The following is a 23,288-nucleotide window of genomic DNA, read 5'->3' as shown; positions in this document are numbered from 1 at the left end:
ATAAAGTCCTCTGCTTGTTCTAAGTATTCCAGAGCCACCTGGTGTTGGCCTCTGCAGTGTTTAATACAGGCAAACAGATTGTATGTGATTGCTTTGAATTCTGTGTTTAGAAACTCTACCTGATCATATCCTCTGTCTTCTAAATCATCTAAGGAGCTTTCTTCACCACATACATTCCAGGTAAAATGGCATTTCAGTTGTAGAAAGATATTTTCTAAGGAATGTGTGGTGATTTCACAGTAGCTAAGGAAAGTGAACATTTAGGAATGTGAGTAAGCAGATGTACAAAGTAACAGGTTTAAGGTGTAGGCATTGGGCCACTTCTGAGAAGAGGTTAAATATACAGAAGATGTACCAGTTGATAGTCTTTTAGCTACCTTCACACAGTAGTAAGGTGAACCATGCACCTTGTGGTTTCTTTTGCAGGCTGTTTCAACTTGTCTTGGAGGAGACAGTGTTAAGGTATTACCCGATACACCAGACATGGAAGAAGGATAAATTCTTGTACTAATTAGGGAGCTGGCATTCATTTCAGACAACAGTGGCTAAAAATTAGCTCAACAGTCCTTCCCAGATCAATCCATGTGCGAGAGACCATTTTATTCACCAAGATTTGATTCATTCCTAGATTTGATTGAATTCTTTCCATTAGTCTTTCTAAATGCATGCATGTCAGTCTGGGGACAAGAGAGAGAAAGAGAGAGAAAGGAAGACAAACTCATATCTACAGAGTCAGGAAGAGGGGAAGCAAAGGGGGAGAGGGGGAGAGAAAAGCGTTTGCTTTGTCAAGTGACCATCCAAGGGAGACAAGCACATTTTTTTTTTTTTTTGACAAGCACATTTATCAGGAAAGAGGACAAGCTTACAAATTCACTCTGTGCCCAAAGAATGATCTTTATTTTGAATGTTATGGTGGTGGCTTAGTTGCTAAGTCATGTCCAACTCTTGCGACCCCATGGACAGAGAAGCCTGACAGGCTACAGTTCATGGGATTCTCCAGGCAAGAATACTGGAGTGGGTTGCCATTTCCTTCTCCAGGGGATCTTCCCAACCCAGGAACTGAACCCAGGTCTCCTGCATTGTAGGCAGATTCTTTACTAACTGAGCTACAAGGGAAGCTTTGCACATAATAGTAGGTAAATTGGCAGCTATGAGTCAGGGTTTGCAGAGGTGAAAAAACCCTGATACAAGTGTCTCCCTGCAAAGGTCAGGGTCCCTGGTGCTCGTCCACTTCCAGATCCTCACTAGATAAACTCAGCTCTGGGGCAGGTTTCTCCGGTGTTAAGAGGATCTGGGTTGCAGGTGTAACTTCAGAGGAGCTCTCTCTAACACCCGTGTCAACCACGTCCCTCTTGTCCCTGAGATCAGCTCTGGACTCTTGCTGCTTCAACAAGATGCCACTTTCCTTCTCCAAAGCCTGGAGATAAAGTTCCAGGAGCTGCGTGGACTGACAGGCTTCCTCTTTCTGGTCAAGCACCTGCTGGAAGGTGTTCTGGAGCCCCTGGACTGCCACTTGACTTTGGCCGAGTTCCTGAGTCAGCTCTAAACACAGGACATTAATGGGCATCTGGAGCTCCTCCTCCGACAGCAGGATGATGCTGGATAGGTCTTCCTTCAGCTGCCTGGCCACGTTCTTCCACTTCAACCCTGCCCTCCTGTCTATTTCATCTCTGTTGAAGGACTCTTGGGTAATCCAAGCTGTGCCTCCATCTGAATTGTGTGTCCACTTCTCACTCCCAGCCAAGCCACAAACTTAGTATTGGCAGGAAGACACAGGAAGTAATCATCATCATCCACTATGGTGATATTCTCTGCCAGGCAGGGTGACTTGTGCCAGGGACTTATCAATGGCCAGAATGTCACAAGCCTTGTTCCTTAGCTCCTCGAGGCAAGAGGCTGCCACGCCGTGCTGTTCCTGGCTGTTGTTGCGGCGCAGCAGACACTGCTTTAAAGAGCCTGGATTTTTAATGTTATACTCAAATCTAATTTATTTTATACTGATTTTGAATTCTTTCACCTCCTAAAGTTTCACAGTGTACCTTCTTCACACCAAGACAGGTGGCGTTTCAAGAATATTAAACATGCAGACGTGCATTAACTGGTGTGAGGAAATGGTCAAAGTCCATGACTAAAACAAATGCAGGATATCATGTGTTCTATTGTATGTAAAATATAATAGAACTTTGAGAAAGAAGATAGATAATGATAACGAAAATAAGAGCTAACATCTGTTGATCACTAATTATATGCCAGGTACTGTTCTAGGGACTTCACTTGTATTAATTCATGTAATCCTCAGAACTCTGTAGGGAAGGAGCTACTATCTACAGATGGGGCATTAAATAACTTGTTCAAGGTCATATAGTTTATTAACTGGTAGAGGTAGAATTTGATCTAGGCAGTCTAGCTTGAAAGACCACGTTTTTGGGGGGTAATTAATATTGTGTTAGTTACAGGTATACAGCAAAGGGATTCAGTTATATATATAATATATGTATATATGATATTATTTTTCATTAATAGGTTATTGCAAGATACTGAATATAGTTCCCTATGTTATATGGTAACATCAGATAATCAGGATGGTGTGATCACTCACCTAGAGCCAGACATCCTGGAATGTGAAGTCAAGTGGGCCTTAGGAAGCATCACTACGAACAAAGCTAGTGGAGATGATGGAATTCCAGTTGAGCTACCTCAAATCCTAAAAGATGATGCTGTGAAAGTGCTGCACTCAATATGCCAGGAAATTTGGAAAACTCATCAGTGGCCACGGGACTGGAAATGGTCAGTTTTCATTCCAGTCCCAAAGAAAGGCAATGCCAAAGTATGCTCAAACTACCACACAATTGCACTTATCTCACATGCTAGTAAAGTAATGCTCAAAATTCTCCAAGCCAGGCTTCAACAATACGTGGACTGTGAACTTCCAGATGTTCAAGCTGGTTTTAGAAAAGGCAGAGGAACCAGAGATCAAATTGCCAACATCCGCTGGATCATCGAAAAGCAAGAGAGTTCCAGAAAAACATCTATTTCTGCTTTATTGACTATGCCAAAGCCTTTGACTGTGTGGATCACAATAAACTGTGGAGAATTCTGAAAGAGATGGGAATACCAGACCACCTGACCTGCCTCCTGAGAAACCTGTATGCAGGTCAGGAAGCAACAGTTAGAACTGGACATGGAACAACAGACTGGTTCCAAATAGGAAAAAGAGTATGTCAAGGCTGTATATTGTCACCCTGCTTGTTTAACTTCTATGCAGAGTACATCATGAGAAATGCTGGGCTGGATGAAGCACAAGCTGGAATCAAGATTGCAGGGAGAAATATCAATAACCTCAGATATGCAGATGATACCACCCTTATGGCAGAAAGTGAAGAAGAACTAAAGAGCCTCTTGGTGAAAGTGAAAGAGGAGAGTGAAAAAGTTGGCTTAAAGCTCAACATTTAGAAAACTAAGATGATGGCATCTTGTCCCATCACTTCATGGCAAATAGATGGGGAAACAATGGAAACAGTGGCAGGCTTTATTTTTGGGGGCTCCAAAATCACTACAGATGGTGACTGGAGCCATGAAATTAAAAGACACTTACTTCTTGGGAGAAAAGTTATGACCAACCTAGACAGCATACTAAAAAGCAGAGATGCTACTTTGTCAACAAAGGTTCATCTAGTCTAGGTTATGGTCTTTCCAGTAGTCATGTATAGATGTGAGAGTTGGACTACAAAGAATGTTGAGCCCTGAAGAATTAATGCTTTTGAACTGTGGTGTTGGAGAAGACTCTTGAGAGTCCCTTGGACTGCAAAGACATCCAACCAGTCTATCCTAGAGGAAATCAGTCCTGAATATTCATTGGAAGGACTGATGTTGAAGCTGAAATTCCAATACTTTGGCCACCTGATGTGAAGAGCTGACTCATTGGAAGAGACCCTGATGCTAGGAAAGATTGAGGGCAAGAGGAGAAGGGGATGGCAGAGGATGAGATGGTTGGATGGCATCACTGACTCAATGGACATGAGTTTGAGTAAACTCTGGGAGTTGGTGATGGACAGGGAGGCCTGGCGTGCTGCAGTCCATGGGGTCGCAAAGAGTCAGACATGACTGAGCGACTGAGCTGAACTGAACTGATGTTATATGGTATAAGGTAAAAAGAGAAATTGGGATTATAGTGAGTTTTTGACCTGGGTAACTTGATGGGCCCTTATAACATTGAGATGAAGACAACAGGAATAGCAGATTTATGGGAGAAGAGTAGACTTTGGGAGTAGATTTTAGAGTTCTGTTTTGAAATCATCAAATTGAGATGTCTAGTGGATATCCAAGTGGAACTATTAAGGCAATAGCTAGATATTTGAGAGAAGTCTTCAAAGGTCCAGGCTGGAGTGATAAATCTGGAATTCCTGAGCATGTGGGTACTTCTGAAAGCCTTGGGTCTGCAAGCCATTACCTATAGAAAGACTGTAGAGGTAGAGGAGAGGGCTGGCCCAGATGGAGACTTGGTACACAGTGACAGTCAGAGAAATTGGATAGAGGATGAAAAACTGCAGAAGAGGTAAGGAGTGGCCAGTGAGGAGGGAAGAAAACCTGAAGGTGATGCTGCTGTAAGAACCAGTTTAAGAAAAGAAGTTCCAAAGAGAAAGTTTCAGAATTAGTTCTTGAGAAAGAACCACAACAAGGACAGAAAGGTGGCATCACATTGGTCATTGGTAAATCAAGAGTGATGAAGCAAATGCTTGTTTGGAATGAGTAAACGAGAAAACAAGAAGTAAGGAGACAATTCTAAGTTTCACTGTAAAAGCAGAAACTTGGGTGGGTAAAACTGGAGAGGACTTGAGGGGAGATTGTTTTTGAATTGGGTGATACTAATGAATGTATATGTGCTGATCAGAGAGATGGAAAACTGGGATACCAAAGAGCTGATAATTGCTGGAGAGGAGTCCTTAAGTAGGTGAAATGGGATGTGAACTAGAACAAAATTATGATGCTTGACTTAAAAAAAAACACCAGGGATAATTCATCCAAATTATGAAAGGGAAGGCAGGCTGAAGGCACAGATTTACACAGGCAGAAGATTTGATAGTGATACATGAGGGTGATTCTCTAAGTCTGCTTCTTAGAGAAGGTCTACACCAAAATGCTCCCTGGTGATTCAACTGATAAAGAATCTGCCTGCAGTGCTGGAGACCTGGGTTCAATCCCTCGGTTGGGAAGATCCCCTGGAGAAGACAACAGCTACCCACTCCAGTATTCTGGCCTGGAGAATTCCATGGACATGGGGTTGCAAAGGGTCGGACATGAGTGAGTGACTTTCACTTCACACCAAAATATACTTTTGGTGAAATACTTTGATGAAAGTATTTGATGAAGATACTTTTCATCTTTATTTACTTCACTGTGTTTTTCTCCTCCACCTTTAAGTTTTTGCTTTTAAGTATGCATTTCTGAAAACTAAGTAATGTAGGTCTCATGAGTCCATGGAATTGGAACATGATAGTTTCTACTTGCCCCTACAGCTCCACTCTGCATCCTTCTCCACCTGACTGTCACCGTCAGACAAGGAGCTCTACGGTCTCTGGCTTCCCAATGGGTTTGGCCAAAGGGAGGCACAACAAGATCTTAGAGAGAGGGAATGGTATCCTCGAGTGTTTACTTCTGGGGCTTCCACACTGCAGAACTTTCCTCTCCTGAAGCCCACAGATGACATCAGTTTACAATTCTCTTTTTCAGTTCAGTTCAGCCATTCAGTTGTGTCTGGCTCTTTGAAACCCCATGGACTGCAGCACGCCAGGCCTCCCTGTCCATCACCAACTCCCAGAGTTTACTGGGAGTTGAAAACGTCTTTCAATTTCAACCCACTGAGTTGGTGATGCCATCCAACCATTTCATCCTCTGTCATCCCCTTCTCCTCCTGCCTTCAATCTTTCCCAGCATCAGGGTCTTTTCAAAGAGTCAGCTCTTCACATCAGGTCGCCAAAGTATTGGAATTTCAGCTTCAACATCAGTCCTTCCAATGAATATTCAGGACTGGTTTCCTCTAGGATAGACTGGTTGGATCTCCTTGCAGTCCAAGGGACTCTCAAGAGTCTTCTCCAACACCACAGTTCAAAAGCATCAATTCTTCGGGGCTCAACTTTCTTTATAGTCCAACCCTCACATCCATACATGACTACTGGAAAAACCATAACCTAGACTAGATGAACCTTTGTTGGCAAAGTAATGTCTCTGCTTTTTAGTATGCTATCTAGGTTGGTCATAACTTTTCTCCCAAGGAGTAAATGTCTTTTAATTTCATGGCTCCAGTCACCATCTGTAGTGATTTTGGAGCCCCCAAAAATAAAGCCTGCCACTGTTTCCACTGTTTCCCCATCTATTTGCCATGAAGTGATGGGACAAGATGCCATCATCTTAGTTTTCTAAATGTTGAGCTTTAAGCCAACTTTTTCACTCTCCTCTTTCACTTTCACCAAGAGGCTCTTTAGTTCTTCTTCACTTTCTGCCATAAGGGTGGTATCATCTGCATATCTGAGGTTATTGATATTTCTCCCTGCAATCTTGATTCCAGCTTGTGCTTCATCCAGCCCAGCATTTCTCATGATGTACTCTGCATAGAAGTTAAACAAGCAGGGTGACAATATACAGCCTTGACGTACTCCTTTTCCTATTTGGAACCAGTCTGTTGTTCCATGTCCAGTTCTAACTGTTGCTTCCTGACCTGCATACAGGTTTCTCAGGAGGCAGGTCAGGTGGTCTGGTATTCCCATCTCTTTCAGAATTCTCCACAGTTTATTGTGATCCACACAGTCAAAGGCTTTGGCATAGTCAATAAAGCAGAAATAGATGTTTTTCTGGAACTCTCTTGCTTTTCGATGATCCAGCGGATGTTGGCAATTTGATCTCTGGTTCCTCTGCCTTTTCTAAAACCAGCTTGAACATCTGGAAGTTCACAGTCCACGTATTGTTGAAGCCTGGCTTGGAGAATTTTGAGCATTACTTTACTAGCATGTGAGATAAGTGCAATTGTGTGGTAGTTTGAGCATACTTTGGCATTGCCTTTCTTTGGGACTGGAATGAAAACTGACCATTTCCAGTCCCGTGGCCACTGATGAGTTTTCCAAATTTCCTGGCATATTGAGTGCAGCACTTTCACAGCATCATCTTTTAGGATTTGAGGTAGCTCAACTGGAATTCCATCATCTCCACTAGCTTTGTTCGTAGTGATGCTTCCTAAGGCCCACTTGACTTCACATTCCAGGATGTCTGGCTCTAGGTGAGTGATCACATCATCGTGATTATCTGAGTTGTGAAGATCTTTTTTCTTCTGTATATTCTTGCCACCTCTTCTTAATATCTTCTGCTTTTGTTAGGTCCAAACCATCTCTGTCCTTTATTGAGCCATTTTTGCATGAAATGTTCCCTTGGTAGCTCTAATTTTCTTGAAGAAATCTCTAGTCTTTCCCATTCTATTGTTTTCCTCTATTTCTTTAGGCTCCTATAACTTCTCCTTTCTCTTGACCCTCTGGGGTGGGGCTTAGTTTGTTAGTAGCCCTAGGGTATTATGTCACCTCTTCTTATCTCTAAATCCAACCCACTTCTTTATTCAGTTCAGTGGCTAAGTTGTGTCCAACTCTTTATGACCCCAGGGCCTGCAGCATGCCAGGCTTTCTTGTCCATCACCAAATCCTGGAACTTACTCAAACTCATGTCCATTGAGTCGGTGATGCCATCCAACCATCTCCTCTGTCGTCCCCTTCTCCTCCTGCTTTCAATCATTCCCAGCATCAGGGTCTTTTCTAATGAGTCAGTTCTTCCCATCAGGTGGCCAAAGTATTGGGGTTTCAGCTTCAGCATCCATCCTTCCAATGAATATTCAGGACTGATTTCCTTCAGAATGGACTGGTTGGATCTGCTTGCAGTCCAAGGGACTCTCAACGGACTTCCTTATTCAGCTTTCTTTAATGACTCAGCTTGAGTTTGTCAGTTTCATGCCAGGAATCTGACTTAGAAAAAGGAAGGAAACTTTAAAAGTCAGGACTCAGAACCTGAGAACTAATTGGCAGATGAAATTACATGAAATTTTCGTGACCTTGTGCAAGTTGTTTAGCCTTTCTTAGCTTAGATTTCTCATCTCTTTTGTGAGGATGAGATGAGATACATAAAAAGTGCCTGTAACATTGTCTGGCACATAGAAAGCATCTGAAAATGTTATTTATTAGTATTGTTATCTCTATGGGTAACAATAAATTATGTTAATCAAATGAGGCCATACACAGGGCTCATCTTACTTAATATTCACAGCAGCCCCAGGAGGTAGGTGGTCAGTATCCCCATTTTCAGATGTGAAACTGAAAGAACTAGTTGCTTACACAATATCACAAAGCAACTACACTGCCATTTCAATCAATCGAATGTGTATGTGTGTGTAGGGATGAACTGAAGCTAAGAATAGGAGGACTGATGAAAAGTTTAAGAAGAATCTATACCCAAAGACTCTCCCTCTAGTCTTTGCATCTCCCACTCCCCAATTTATGTAGAAGATGGTAAGTTTATTCTAGATAGAAGATAAAATGAAGGGGCCTGGACTGGGGTTATAGGCACTGAAACTCTGGGATACTATACTGAAAACGAGAGTGCTAATTATATGTTTGCATATCGAATTTTGAGACCACATCTTCTTCCCGAGTCAGATGTTGCATCCAGACTTATTCCCTCTAGGCAAGAGATTAGAAGACAGTTATGGAGGATGAGATGGTTGGACGGCATCACCAACTTGATGGACATGAGTTTGAGCAGGCTCCGGGAGTTGGTGATGGACAGGGAAGCCTGGTGTGCTGCAGCCCATGGGGTCACAAGGAGTCGGACACAACTGAGCAACTAAACTGAAACAATGAAGGAAATCAGTGAAGTCCAGGGAAAAAGCCTAAAGATCATGGTCTCAGTGTGACCTCAGTAAAAAGGCACAGTGGGATCACCTCATAAGGAAGCCCAGTCATCTAGCCCACACACATGCTTTTGGCCAGTTTGTTAGTGTCCACTCTTAATTCTGAATTGGAATCAAAGGATCCCCAGATATTTTAAGAAAGCCTCGAACATAGAGGACAGTGGCCAAGCACAAGCGATTTGAAGGGAGAAGAGTTAAGGCAGCAACAACAAACTACCATCAAATTCAGATATTGGAGAAGACATTGCATCCATAAAATAAAATCGAATGCTATGAAAAAAGTCGAACATTTAAAGAACTTGGAGGGACTCTTGGAAATTAAAGCAACAATTAAGTGGAAAAACTCAAAAGAAAGATTAGAACAAAACAGAAAAAATTTATTTCAAATAGAAAAACAGACTAAAAAAGGAAAATAGCATATATAAAATTTAAAAATTAGAGAATCAGACTATGAGGACCATCATCTAACCAAAAAGAGTTCTAGGAAGAGAGGACAAAGAAAATGAAAGGAAGAAAAATTTTTCAAGAAAAATCCAATTAAATTTCCCTGAGCTGAGCGATATGTTTCCACATGGATAAAAATGAATCGTTCCCAACTATGCGATTGTAAACTTTTAGAACATACTGGTGACAAGGAGAATTCTACAAGTTCTAGGGGAAAAAGGATTAATGTGAGCAAGTATCCACATGTTATTGGACCTCTCAACAACAACTACTAAAAGCTAGAAGACAATGGAGAAATGCCTTCAGAAATACTGTGGGAAAATAGTTTCTAACTTAGAATTCTAAACATAGCCAAATAATTATTTAAATATAAGGAAAAAATATACTTTTATACATGTAAATAAAAATTTTCTTTCCATGCCCTCTTCTTCAGGAAGCTGAGAGGAATTGTCCCATCAAAATTAGGAGTAAACCCAAGTGAATAAAGAAATAGAATTTAGGAGACACAGGACCCAGTGTGAGAGAATGTTCATACAATAAGAATCCACCCTACGATGCAGAGGATGTGGGTTTGGTCCCTGGTCGGGGAACTAAGATCCTGCATGCTCCGGGGCAACTAAGCCTAGGCACTGCAACTAGAGAGTCAATGTGCCGCAAAGAAAGACCCACAGGACACAGCTAAATAAATAAGTATAAATAAATATTTTAAATACTTAAATATTTGATGCAGTCAAATAAATATTTTTTAAAACCTTAATTAAGGGAGGTGGAGGGAGAACCCTGGATGGAGGGGAAGGGACAGAAATATCTGCTACTTTGCAGCCACCTGGAAAGCAATGTGTAGAGAGGAGTGGGTCCTGTGAGTGATTTCCGCAGAAATGTGAAAATGACAGCTTACCTAATGTTTGAACATATGGAGAGGATCTACCCCTGAGAAGGTGATAAGAAACCTAAGGAAAAGAAAGTCGTTTTTCTCTTTGAACTTCAGAAAAAAAGTGAAACAAAATATAGGGAAAGAAAGGTCCCTGTTGAGCAGTGGGATGATGAAAAGAAATCGTAGCACCAGACGCCTCTTCTAATGACAGCCGTAGTACCAACAAATGCAATCATTGTGCATCTGTGTGGGTTCTGAGAGGAAGAAAACTCCAGGGAAGTCTGTCCTCAATGAAGTCACTTACCTTCCATCAGACATAGAAGTGACAGTTCCTCCTGGGAGCCCTGGTCCCCACGCTTATCCATAGTCTCTTATTATGGTCCAGGGATCAGGGGGAATATTCATATTGCCAGATTTCAGTAGCATAAACAGTATTGTTGGATGAGTCAGTGAATGCAAGATCTAGGATGCTAAGGGGCAGACATCAATCAAAGAAAAAAATTTTTTTAATCCCTCTTTTCCTAATCAAGATAGTATAGACAATGACCTGCTCTGGTTTCTTAGCTGTTCAATGCAGAGGTCTCTCTTTTTAATTTGTGAGCTGCTTTTGAGGACTGAGCAGAGCAGAGACTTGAACATCCCCCCTTTTAAGAGGACCAACACCAAAGGCTGTCTGGACTCAGGTACCATGAATGTATCCTATGTCCATGAATATGGTCCTTTCCCTCAAGGTCACATCCACTTCTCTTAATTATCCCCAAATGACTGACAATGACTATATCCATATATAAGTTTCTCATTTTCATTTGGGTTTTCATTCTCTTGTCTCTAACAAAGACAATTCAAAGCAACAAATGTGTAAAAATATTCTTACAGTAGAGTGCAAGACCAGGGATAATCCCTTGCTCTATTTTAGATTATTGTTATTACTTAAATTATATCTCATGGAAAGCATTGAAACATTTCAAATAGCCAAAAAAATACCTCAGTGAGTGCCTGTATTTTGTCCAGGGATTACTAGCACACCATCAGCAGTTTCTACCATATGGCGAGTCTCAAGGATCCCAGAAATGGGAATCACAGCTATAATAATATTCTCTAGCAGAGATTTCTAACTTTTTTAAAGGGCCAGGTGGTAAATATTTTCAGCATTGTGGGCAACACAGTCTCTGCCTCAACTCCTTAACTCTGTTGTTAAGGTGCAAAGACAGTCATAGACAATATATGTTCCAGTAAAACTTGTTTACGTAAGCAAGTGGCTGACTATACTGAGTCCACTAGCTGTTGGGAGTTGGTCCTTGCTCTGTGGCCCAATATGTTCTTCATAGTCACAGAGCATCTTGAGGAAATGGCACCTAGTGTACCTCAGTGGTAAAGAATCTTCCTGCCAGTGCAGGAGACGCATGGAACATGGGTTAGCTCCCTGGGTTGGGAAGATCCCCAGAGAAGTAAATGGCAACCCACTCCAGCATTCTTGCCTGTGAAATTCCACAGACAGAGAAGCCTGGCTGGCTATGGTCCATGGGGTCGCCAAGAGTCAAACACAGCTGAGTACAGCACGGCAGCAGTTACCCACTCTATCTCCTTTGGCTTCAAATCTCTGTTATTACTACAAATGACCTACAGCTCAGGAAAATGTCATTGAACATTCCAGACATACCATCTCCATCTATACATTGGCTAAATCTTTCGACCAAGTGATCAATATAGTCCTGACGATTGTGACCTGAGCCTCTCCTTAGCAGGCTCCTCGCTGCTCCCCACTTTACAATATTTTTCCTAGCAGACCTCCTTCCTGGGTGTCAAAAATGTATTAGTTGTCAGCTCTGTTTTTTAGCATTTTTGTTGATACTTAGGTAAATTGGGGCAGACGTGGTTTCTTATATAGAAACAAAAAGCATTAACCAAGGAAGAAATCTTGGTGGCAAAACACTAGCGTTTACTGAAAGGTGTGGAGTGCTGTCAATATTTAAATGATGTGATCACATAAAATTCTGTGAGACCTAAATGGTTAGAAGACTTTGCTGCAAACGCAGCTCTTAAATGCTGGCTGAAGGATTCTGGAATGTTATTGAGATGGGAGCAATGCTGGAGACTTCCAAAGACTTACACAGTAATACAAGAACTGTATTGGGCACCAGAAAGCATTCCATTTGATGGCATGTCATTGTTTAGAGCTAGAGAGAAAAGTTGGAGGCAAATGTGGGAAGCCTTGAATCATCCATCAAAGGCATTGTAAGAGAACTGGCCTCAATAGAATGTATATTATGGCTAAGCCAAGCTGAGCAGAAAATTTCATCTTGAGCGTCAACTCCCATGAACTGGTAGCAAGGGACTAGAATGGTTTGCTGGGAAGGATTCTGAGCTCGTGTCTGCACAAGGGGAGAAAACACTGCAGCCAACTAGTGCTGTCTCTCACGGTCACAGGAAGGAATCGTGGTGTGTTTATATAATAACAGCATGATCCCAAATAAAATAATAGCATGAACCTAATACTGTATTTCTAGCATGACACTGAATAACTCAACTGGATGTGTTCCTTCCCCAAATGTCGGGTACAGTGACTCACACCTGTCAGTTTTCCATGGAGGGTAGAAGTCCAAACGCCCTGCCCCAGATTTCTGCAGCTTCACGTGGGCTTCTGTGCTCATGGCCTCTGGAGTCCCCACTTCCAGGATGCCACGTTCATAGCGTTTATACTGTTTGTTTTGATCTAGATGTGAAATTATCACCTCCACACAGCACCCCTAAAATATCCATTCACACGATTCAACACTTTTTGCATTTGGTGCAATAAAAGCCAGGTCATCAAACTCCCACCTCTGAATGAATCCCCTTTGTCAGAGGACACCCAGCCCCCACACCCCATCTCTCTCCTTCCTTTACCCAGGGACACAGATGTCCTCCCACCTGCATTCAGAAAATGTGCCAGTTTATTTTTCTCAAAAAAAGAAAAAGGAACCCCGCAGCTAAGAAGGATTGTGATGCCAGTTGTTACTTTAAAAAAGAAAATTCAACTCATTCCACACTAAAATGCTACTGGAATCCCCGTGTCCTGAGACTGTGGATAATTTTTATTTCTATGTTTTTCTTTGTTTTTCTATATTTTCTTAATTTTCTGAGTATGCATTTTCTTTTTCTGAGTATGCATTTTCAAGTAAGAATTACAGAAGAAAAATGGTGATGTTTTTCAAGTACTTGCCTCTGAAAAGGGCCTGTGGAATCCTTTGTGGGGAAAGATGGACCGGCCGTCACAGCCCAGCTCACAAGGCTCCAGTGAGTCAACCAAGCCCGCCCCCTAGTGGGGAAACCGGACAGCGCCCTCGACCCCTCTAGCGTCTCTTAAAATTTTCCTTGCAGAAAAAGCTCCTTGACATCTGTCTTAACAATGATTTTTTGGAAATGACACCAGAAGCACAAGCACTAAAAGCAAAAGTAAACAACTGAGACTACATCAGAACATACACACTACCTGACATTGTCCTTCTGTTTTCTTCTCTCCTTTTTTTCTTTTTTAAATTTATTTGGCTTCATCAGGCCTTAGTTGTGGCATGCAGGTTTAGTTGCCCTGTGGTATGTGGGATCTTAGTTCCCTGACCAGGGATCGAACCAGCATCCCCTGCATTGGAAGGTGGATTATTAAAGACTGGCTCACCGGGGATGCCCCTCTCTTCCTTTATAATTTCAGTGTGTGTTCTTTCTCCCCAAATACTCCTAAAGGTGGAAGGTGGTGTGTGGAGACATAGAGTTCCCCACTCTGCCTAGCACAGCGCCTTGATCATGGTAACTACAGCACTTGATGGAAAAGCCAGAACATTTCCTCACAATTCATGGTGACCCAGTGAGAGTCCCTGATCCCCAGGATTCCCAGCTGCTCTTCTGCAAGCAACTGCTAGGTCATTGGAGGCCTGGGATGCCGAAATGTTTCCAGATACTGGACACCTTCTAATAGGTCTGAGATGGCTGAGAGAGACAGGAGGGACAGAGGAGGGCCACATGACCGCAAGGTTATGATGGAAATAGAAGAAAGTATATGATGTCCGTCATGGGTTCTAATCCTGGGGGTTTTGTAACTCAAGTTACAACAAAACCTCACATCTATACAAGGTGGATTATTTGTATTGATCAATTTCATTAAATTATAACAACTCTTACAAGTTCTTTTTGTTGGCTTTGTGAAATAGGCTTGTTTTCAATGAGTTTCATCAATGACAGGCTTTCAGTAAATGTAACTGGTTTCAGACTCCTACTGTCACCAGAGTCTAAGAAAGTGACGGGAGCAAATGAGGTGGGGGAGGGAGCCACATGGATCTCTGAGAATGTTTCAGGAAGAGGTAGGAGCTAGTGCAGAGTCTTGAGGTTGGACGGTGGGAAAAGAGAAATGTACTTCAAAGAAAATGGGCAGATCTGTGAAGAAGAAATTAAACTGTCTGCTAGCTTCCCCCTGGCTTTAGAGATACTAACAATGTTCTGTATTGTGTCTGATGCACTTCATACAGCATCACATGTGTTTCATACAGTTTCATAATGTCACTTAAGTTGTGATGTTATTTTGAGCCCAGTCATTCAGAATTTAAAGGAAAATGAATATTTTAAGTGTAGACCTTTATGAGGCTTTCAAACGCCAAAAATAATCCCACCTTTCCAAACTAGAAAAGGCCACTGACGTATCCTACACGTTTCAGTTTCTAATAAGGTAATGTCACTTTAACCCAGGTAGAAAGCTCTCCGAGGTCCTTAATATTTAATAATAAGGAGGTTTTGAAATCGAACAGTGAGATAATCACAATGAATTATGCCCAGCCTTGTTGATAGATTCATGTCCTTCCATAACCTCATATGAAACTATTGTTTTGGAGTTCCTAGCACTTGTCTAAGTCCCTGGCTGGGCCTAAGTTGTCAGTCCTCTGGCTCAGGTAGTTGCTTCTCAGTCACCTGAGAGACTTTGACCAAAGGTACCCTGTTTCTTCTTTGGCATTTTTGTCTGTTTCTTTTTTTTTTTTTTCTTATAATTTTTTCTTTTTTCTTTATTGTTTTACTTCTGTTCCCATTTTTCTTTTTTATTTTTTAATTTTTTTAAAAAATTAAACTGTACCAAGTCTTAGTTGCAGCATGTGGGATCTAGTTCCCTGACCAGGGATCGAACCTGGGCCCCCTGCATTAGGAACAGAGTCTTAGCCACTGGACCTCCCATTTTTCTTATTTTATTCTTGTCTGGCATTGTGCTTTGACTCATCATGAAGACCAGTTCATGGGGTGAATTTTGAACTGATTTTGTTTTGATTTAGACCAGGTGTCTCACCACTTCTTCCCAAATATAAGTTGATGTTAGGACTGACTCCAAGCACAGCAGTGAGTCCACCACGCCAAGGGCCCTTTGAGCCTTCTCTGCTGAGGAGACACTCAGATTCACATGGTCTCCTCCAGGCCCTCAAGACTGTCGGCAAGGGAGACTGGGCTCCAGTAAAGCTGGCCAGCATGTCCTAGATGGGAAAGCAACAGCCATAAAGATCACTGATCTCGGCAGAACTCTCCAGCCTCTGCTGACTGTGCCACAAAGCAGGAATCATGAAGGCTTGGATCATCCCAACATAGTGAAATCTTTGAAGTGACAGAGGTGGAGGAAACTCCCTGCCTTCAGAGGATGCTAGTGGAGGAGAGGTGTGTGAGCACCCATGGCTCAGGGCAGTAGGAAAGCAGAGAGGCTGAAGGCAGCGTCCACCGGTAAAGTGCTCTGTGTGACTGGTCACCAGGAGGGTGCTACAGAGACTTACAAGCAGAAAACCTGCTCTTGGATGTGAACACAAGCATCATGCTTTGGCTTCAGCAGCAAATTCACCTTTTACAACAAACTGGACACCTTCTGGGGTGGTCCCCCTCATGCTGCCCCAGAACTTTCTCAGGGAAGAACCATAGGAAGTCATCCTGTCTACACCAGCAAGAGATTCCCTGCCTTTAGAAGTATGGAAACTCAAGGAGCTATGGACGCAGGGTCTGAGCAGAGCATATCACATTCCATTCTTGTCAATGGAATGAGGAAATCTGCTGGGGAAATTTCTCATTCTCCATCCCAACTAGAGAGGCACTTTAAAGCAGATTGTGAAGGATCCGAGGATTATTGTGGGTCATGGATATGAGGAACTAAAGCTTTACATGGAGCCACAGGACTGGGCAGACTGACTTCTTGGCATCCACAGTTTCACGAGGAGTTGGAGATCCAGGACTCACTGATAGGCCAGAAATAAGAGGTAATGTTCCAGTATCGCTCCCAGGTTATAAGAGATCTGAGGCCAGAGGGCTGCCCCATCACCCTGAAGCCTCAGCCATCAGCCAATCTAAACAACAGCAGCCCTCCTTGCTGCCGCCCCCTCCGCCGCCCCCAATTCCCCAGGTGCAGCACAGGGTCCCTGCCAACTGCAAGCACCACATCCCCACCTCTAACTGCTACCAAGAGCACTTGGAGGAGGAAGGCAGATCTGGGGGAGGATCAGGGGACAGGGCGGAGGACCACAGACAGCTAGCTGCCTGCAGGGAAGAAGACCACCCCTGCCCCCTTTTGATTTCCGACCAGAATTCTGGCTCCTAAGCCTAAGCCCATGTCCTTACATCATAAGATCTCGGTAATTCTGTAATCATATTCAGTTGCCATCACATATTGGACCTGCAGATTCATTACTGCTACTGCTGCTGCGAAGTCGCTTCAGTTGTGTCCGACTCTGTGCGACCCCATAGACGGCAGCCCACCAGGCTCCCCCATCCCTGGGATTCTCCAGGCAAGAACACTGGAGTGGGTTGCCATTTCCTTCTCCAGATTCATTACAAGGACTTCTCAATTTTTGGTAAAGAAAATTTTAAAAATTCACCTTCTTTCCAATATGAAATATTAAGAGATTGTAAAAGTAGGTGCCCAAAATATGATACAATCCTTCAATAACTGACTGATCTCTGATGGATGTTTGAATCATGACCGGCTTCCCAGCCGGTGGTTGGGTAACGAATCAACATCCTTAACGGCCCAGACCACGCGAGCAGCCGAGCGTGTACTGCCCTCTGGCATCACCCCGGGTCCGCCGGCCGCGGCTTGAGCCTCAGTTCCAGGGACTCGGACAGCAGAGCCCGGCAGAGCTCGGGAGGTGCTGAAGCGCCAGGAGAGACTGTGACCACGACAAATTCAGGTACAAGTTGCCCACTGAGGGTGGGAAGAGCTTCGACTCTGGCCAAACTGCAGAAGGCGAGGAGCTCGGAGGAAGAGCGAAGGGTGTCACTCCGGAGACGGTGCGTCAAGGCGAGAGCCATTGAGGGGGAGGATGTGGACACGTAGAAGGCCCAGGGTGCTGACTCTGAGACATTTTGTGACAGTTTCTGGTTGTTCCTCTGCAGGTAACAGCAGGTCGTCTAAAACAACCTCACACAACAGGGCTGCAGGTCCCCTTCACAAGCTATGGAGACAGTTCAGAGGCGAGTCCCCGAGGGCGAGCGCGGACCTTCCTGCTGCAGAGCCCAGGCGCCTCCCTCGTCTGAAGCCGGTGAGCACCTCCCTCAGCATTCACCTTCAAGTGAAGCGGAAGTGACTCCAGCTCTGATAGCCCCTGTATTGATGGGTTACAAAGGATCATGAGGTGACCATCACCAGGCAGAAAGCACAAGTACTCTACCTTGACTGTACTCTACCTTCATAGTGGGACCCAGAAGAAGCCTCATCCCTGGAAGTTCTAGGAATTTGAACCCCAAATGCAATGCCCCCTCCGCATACGTTTAAATCAAATATATTAACCTTTTGCCATTATGCGAGAAGGGGCACTCCTGTTTCCTTTGAGGAAGAAGGGCACAGGGAGAAGCATCATCTTGATGGCATCGCAGCAGCCGGATTTGTAACACTTCACCACACACCTGCTCAGCTGCTTTTCTAGAAGGATCTTTGGCACTTCGGAAAGAGCAAAAATATTTATGTGGAGATGAGAAGCAAGCTCACAGGACAAAGATTAGCTGAAAGATCGGATATTAAAATGCAGACCTGTAATTGGACTGTGGGGGAAATCCCAAGAAGGGATGAAGATGGTGATCAGTTCTCTTGTTACCAAATCACAAGTCCGAGTGCCTGATGCACTGTGAGGCAAATCAAAACTAGAACATTGGAGTCTGGACCAGAGAAAGGTTTTATTACAGGTTCATACAAGGAGATGGGTGGCTCATGCACTAAGAACCCCAATGTTACAGAAAGCTTTCAGCAATCCCCGCTAAAAGCAAAACGTGAGGGAGGGGCGTGGTTGTTGCAAACTTCTTGATGCCAGATCTTTTGCTCTTGAGTCATTGCATGGTCAGGTAATGTTCCCATAAATCTCTACTAAAGGAATGTTATTCTTTGTCTTGACAAGAAAGGGCAAGGTCCCAAGACACAACTTTCACCCTCCAAGGTCCCTGTCCTGGCTAAGAGGAGGCAGATTTCAGTTGACAGCTCCTTCAGGGCCAGGTTCCCACATGCTGCTCACCTGCCATCCCTGAGGGAGTCACGCACCCAACACAACTGGCCCTCAGTCTCCTCAGGCCCACCCAAATGGTGAGACCAGGTCTCATAGACTGCAACCCATGCAGACAGCCATTGCTACTCATTGCTACTAGATCACAGAGACAGGGATGGGGGAGAGGTTCACCGCTACCTCAAGGGCTGGGCTATGGCTAGTAGAAGGCCTTAGTGAGGGCTCTGGAACCCTGCAGGAGATAGTGTCCAGCCTGTTCCCTGGGCCCTCCTGCTCACCTGCTGGCCCAAACCTGGGTGAGCTGGAGGGCTTCCCGGAAAAGGCCTGAATCTGCCTCTTACCTTACTTTCCACCTGATGACCACTACACCACTGTCCCTTGGTTCAGTCGCTTTCCTAATGGTCCATCATTGATTGTTCCTTGTGGACAGAGCCCACTGTGGCGCTGACCAATAGCTGAGCAGGACAACTAACAGGGTGTCTCATTGATAGTTGGTTGCTTGTGGGCGGGGCCCACTGAGGCACTGATCGATGGCTTAGCTAGACCTGTTGCCTAGTGACAGATGGGGGTGGGGCAGCAATGGCTGCCTGCTAAGGATTGTGCTCGTCCTGCTCTGTTACACTCTGATGATGCATTCAGAAGATGGGCTTTAGGATAATCTCCTAAATCACTGTAGAGATGTATCTTAGACTTTTCAACAAGTATCAAGATCGGTGTCAGATACTTTTGAAAGTAAGAATTTTATAAGGTTACACTAAGGAAACTTGAAAAAAATTCCCAGTTCATCTGTCAGAAGATGACTTTCATGTACTTAAGTAGTGTATTAAAGTTTTGTGCTATATCATGCATTGGTCTGAATACTGCTTTTTGAAAAATAATTTTACTTATTAGTTTTTTTAATGTATTGGCTGTGCTGGGTCTTTGTTGCTGTGTGGGCTTTTCTCTAGTTGCAGCAAGCAGGGGCTACTCTGTAGTCGTGTGTGGCTTCTCTTGCTGCTGAGTACAGGCTCTGGGGTGCACAGGCTTCAGTAGTTTCAGAGAAAAGGCTCGGTAGTTGCAGTTCCTGGGCTCCAGAGCACAGGCTCAATAGTTGCAGTGCACAGGCTTAGTTGTTCCGTGGCATGTGGACTCTTCCCTGATCAAGGATTGAACCTGTGTCTCCTGCATTAGTAGGCAGATTCTTTACCACTGAGCCACCAGGGAAGTCCTGAGTACTGCTTTTAATAGAGTATTTTCTTTTTTACTGTAAGCCAAATGAAAGCAAGTAAGTCCAATACTTGCTACTTACCTTTCAGTAAAATACTTAGTTGTGCCATGTGTTACCCAAGATGAATTAGAAAGATAGCATCCTTCTTTTCTGCATAAAGCAGTGAGCAGTCTAGAGAATTGTATGCATATTTGCAAGGGGTTATTGAAATACTGGATGTGAGGTACTTAGGAAGACACTCATAAGACATGCTTAACAAATATGCCTTCCCTTAGGAAGAATGTCATCTTGCATCTTGTTGGGAATAAGGAGTATTTCCAATAGGAGCTAGAGGTGAAGGATCATTCTAGGTGATCATATTTTTCTAAAGCGGCCAGGGGTATAGGAAAAGTCTTAGATGGTGAATGGAGGTGAAGGGAATACCTAAGCTTGTATTTTTCCTGTGTTAAGTTCTTTGATCTAACAGGGAATATGTTCATTTACTGGATATTAACATTTGGCAAGAAAATATTTTCAAAAGCTACAGTTGAACTGTCATCTTGCCAATATATCATTTTAAATTTTCCCCAAAGAGGGGGACACATCTAGGCTACAGAAACTTCAGTCTCACTTATACACACTTTCATGTCATCTTAATGGATTGTATGGCTGTCTCCAGAGACGGTAACACTTATGTTACCAAAGATTTCTTTATCTAATATGTCAGCACCTTTGAACAATGTTAAAAGAATTGTAAAATATTAATTAGAATAAGAAAAATTCTTAAAGGAGAGCTTATGTTAGACCTACAAGTTTTATTTCAGAGACTTTATCCTAATGGAATTACCATGGATAAGTAGGTGATATTGGTTTTTAAAAATAACTTAAACATACAACAAAGGAGATTTGTTAGTAAATTATTGTGACTCCAAATAACAGTATCATACATGGAGCCATTAAACATGATTTTTAAATTGTTGAATGACATAGAAAGATTGTCAATATTAAGTGGGAATAAAGCAGACAAATAATATATGTGGTCTGAGCCCAGTTTTGTAAAATTATGTATGCAGAGGAGAATAGGGTTAGATGTATACACACAAGTGGAAATATATTGAACCTATATGATAACTAAAAGCCATTAATAATAAGATAAATTGAATTTATAGAAAGGAATTTACTGTAAGAAAAAAATTAAAAAAAAAATTAACCAGCATTTATTGAGTGCTATATGCCAGACCGATTATAACTGCTTTACACATATTATCCTGTCTAAACTTTGAAATAGTCTTAGACCCTTCTAATTTTATTTTGCAGGTGAGAAAACTGAGAAAAAGAAGTTAAAAATCTTGCCCAATTTTGCACAGCTAACAAATTGTCGATATTGGCTTGAACTTGAGTGGTCTGACCCCTGAGTCTGCACTCCTGACCACAATTCCGGACTTCCTCTTACTTTGCCAACATAGAATGTAGAAAGATCATGTGAACATTATCTTGAATTTCCCTCTCTGACTCCACTTTTCATCCTTTTCCATCCAGACTTGTAAAGTGGAAAGATTATGGGATGAACTATATTAACAGGTTCCACGATCCTCCAGCTGCTGGCTGGGTTTTGTCAATGGGGAATGCTTTGCAGAAGACTGAAGGGAGGGAGATAGTGATGGCACAGGGTTTATTTCTCTCCCTACTGAGAGGCTAAGGCCTGTATCATTCTGAAGAAGGATTCTGTTCCTTTCACAGGGGCTTCTATGAGACTCTTTCCTTCCATTTTCTAGTAACTATCTCATCTCTTTGGGCCTAGGGATGGCTAACAGCTGTTCTATCTTGTGATTCCCCTACCAACCACAGTTAAATTGTCCCTTTGTAAATCAGCTCTCTCAATCCCATTTTAAGTGTCCTAGTTAGAATCCAAACTGATACAGGGTGTGATCCCTGTTTTTAAAAAGCTGACATAGGGCACTTGGGGCATATACCTCAGGAACAGGAAAGCTGAAGACTGTATAAAAAGAGATCATCTGTAGGAGTAAGGTTGATGGTTACAAACTAAGGTGTTTTAAGTTGCATATTCCTGGCCACCTGCATCTTATTCTCCATTCTTATTTTCCACTTTTAGACAGATTAGCTGTAGAGATGTCTGTAAAGCATGCTGCATGGTGATCAAGATGCGCTTTGAAGTTTTGCAATCTCGGTGTCAGAAGTAATTATATCAAAGTAATTCTCACAGTGGTTTTCAGAGCAATTTACAGAGCTTGTGACACACATGGACACTGAGTCATAGAGCATTTTATAGACAGCTCTTCATCTGAAACAGATTTACAAGGTCATTAGATAGGATCTCTCTAGAAACAAAAACAGAAAATGGAAGCTGAGACAGATTTGAGTCAAAATGTTTTATGGACTTATCTTCTACTCAAGATAACATAAAGCTATACTAACACAGTTCCTTCCCTGCTTTCTCAGTCCTCTAATGTTGAGGCCTTTCTCAACTACTGAACTCTTACAAGTCTGAGCAGAACAGATGTTCGAGGACTCGCAACTTGTGAGACATCAATAGCCAAACACCACAAGTCATGACCTGGTCACTCTTCCACTCCCTTGAGGCATCTGCCTTCTTTTGTAACCAACATGATTGATGGTGAAAATATACAAAAGTTTTATCTCTCTCTCTCTCTCTCTATATATATATATTTTTTTTTTTTTTTTCAAAATTTGAGGCAAGGACACAGCTGAGTTCTGACTCACACAGGAAAGGGTTGGAGGAGGAGGTGGAGAGTAAGAGATTCTAGAAAGTCGCTTACACAAATAAGGAAAAAGCCAGCAGATCATCTCTTAAAGCTAACGCTGCATCTGCTAGTTCTGTCTGTAGTTGCTTCCTTAACTATATTCAGATCTGTGCTTTCTATAAAATGCAAATAAATTCTGCAATACTTGAAAAGACAAATTTCATGAGTGTAATTGTGAGATTGGCTTGTCTGGAACTGATTGGCACTTAGAATTGACACTGATTTCCATATTCCCACGGTTTACCGCTAAACAGAATCTTGTGGAAGAATCCAGGACTCCTGACCACTGTAACCTTTACCCAGGTCTCAGTCTGCTCCATTTCACTCTTTTTCTCCTGAAGATCCCAGGGATTTGGCCTGGTTCTTCTCTTGTTTGGAAGATTCTTTCCCTATAATGAAATGAATGGTACAGACAAAAAATGTAGTTGCCTACTGCCCCTCTACTTTAATATTGCCTTTTTTCATTTGCCTGGTTTTTGTTTGGAACCATGAATCATTTTAAAAATAATATGTTACAGAACTCCAACAGAAATTTGTGGATTATACTGTGACAGGGGTATTGAAGAAGCTGCAGACAAATTGT

General features: G+C 42.7%; 1 pseudogene; it reads right to left on the bottom strand.

Moving 5' to 3' along the window:
- Positions 1-1,207: 1,207 nt before the first annotated feature.
- LOC122708543 lies at positions 1,208-10,624 on the bottom strand (annotated as a pseudogene).
- Between the last annotated feature and the right edge of the window lie 12,664 nt (positions 10,625-23,288).

This window comes from Cervus elaphus, chromosome 15 (genome assembly GCF_910594005.1).
Source record: "Cervus elaphus chromosome 15, mCerEla1.1, whole genome shotgun sequence".
NCBI lineage: Eukaryota > Metazoa > Chordata > Mammalia > Artiodactyla > Cervidae > Cervus > Cervus elaphus.
The sequence above is the reverse complement of the archived record's forward strand: the minus strand, read 5'-3'. Positions and strand labels throughout refer to the sequence as shown.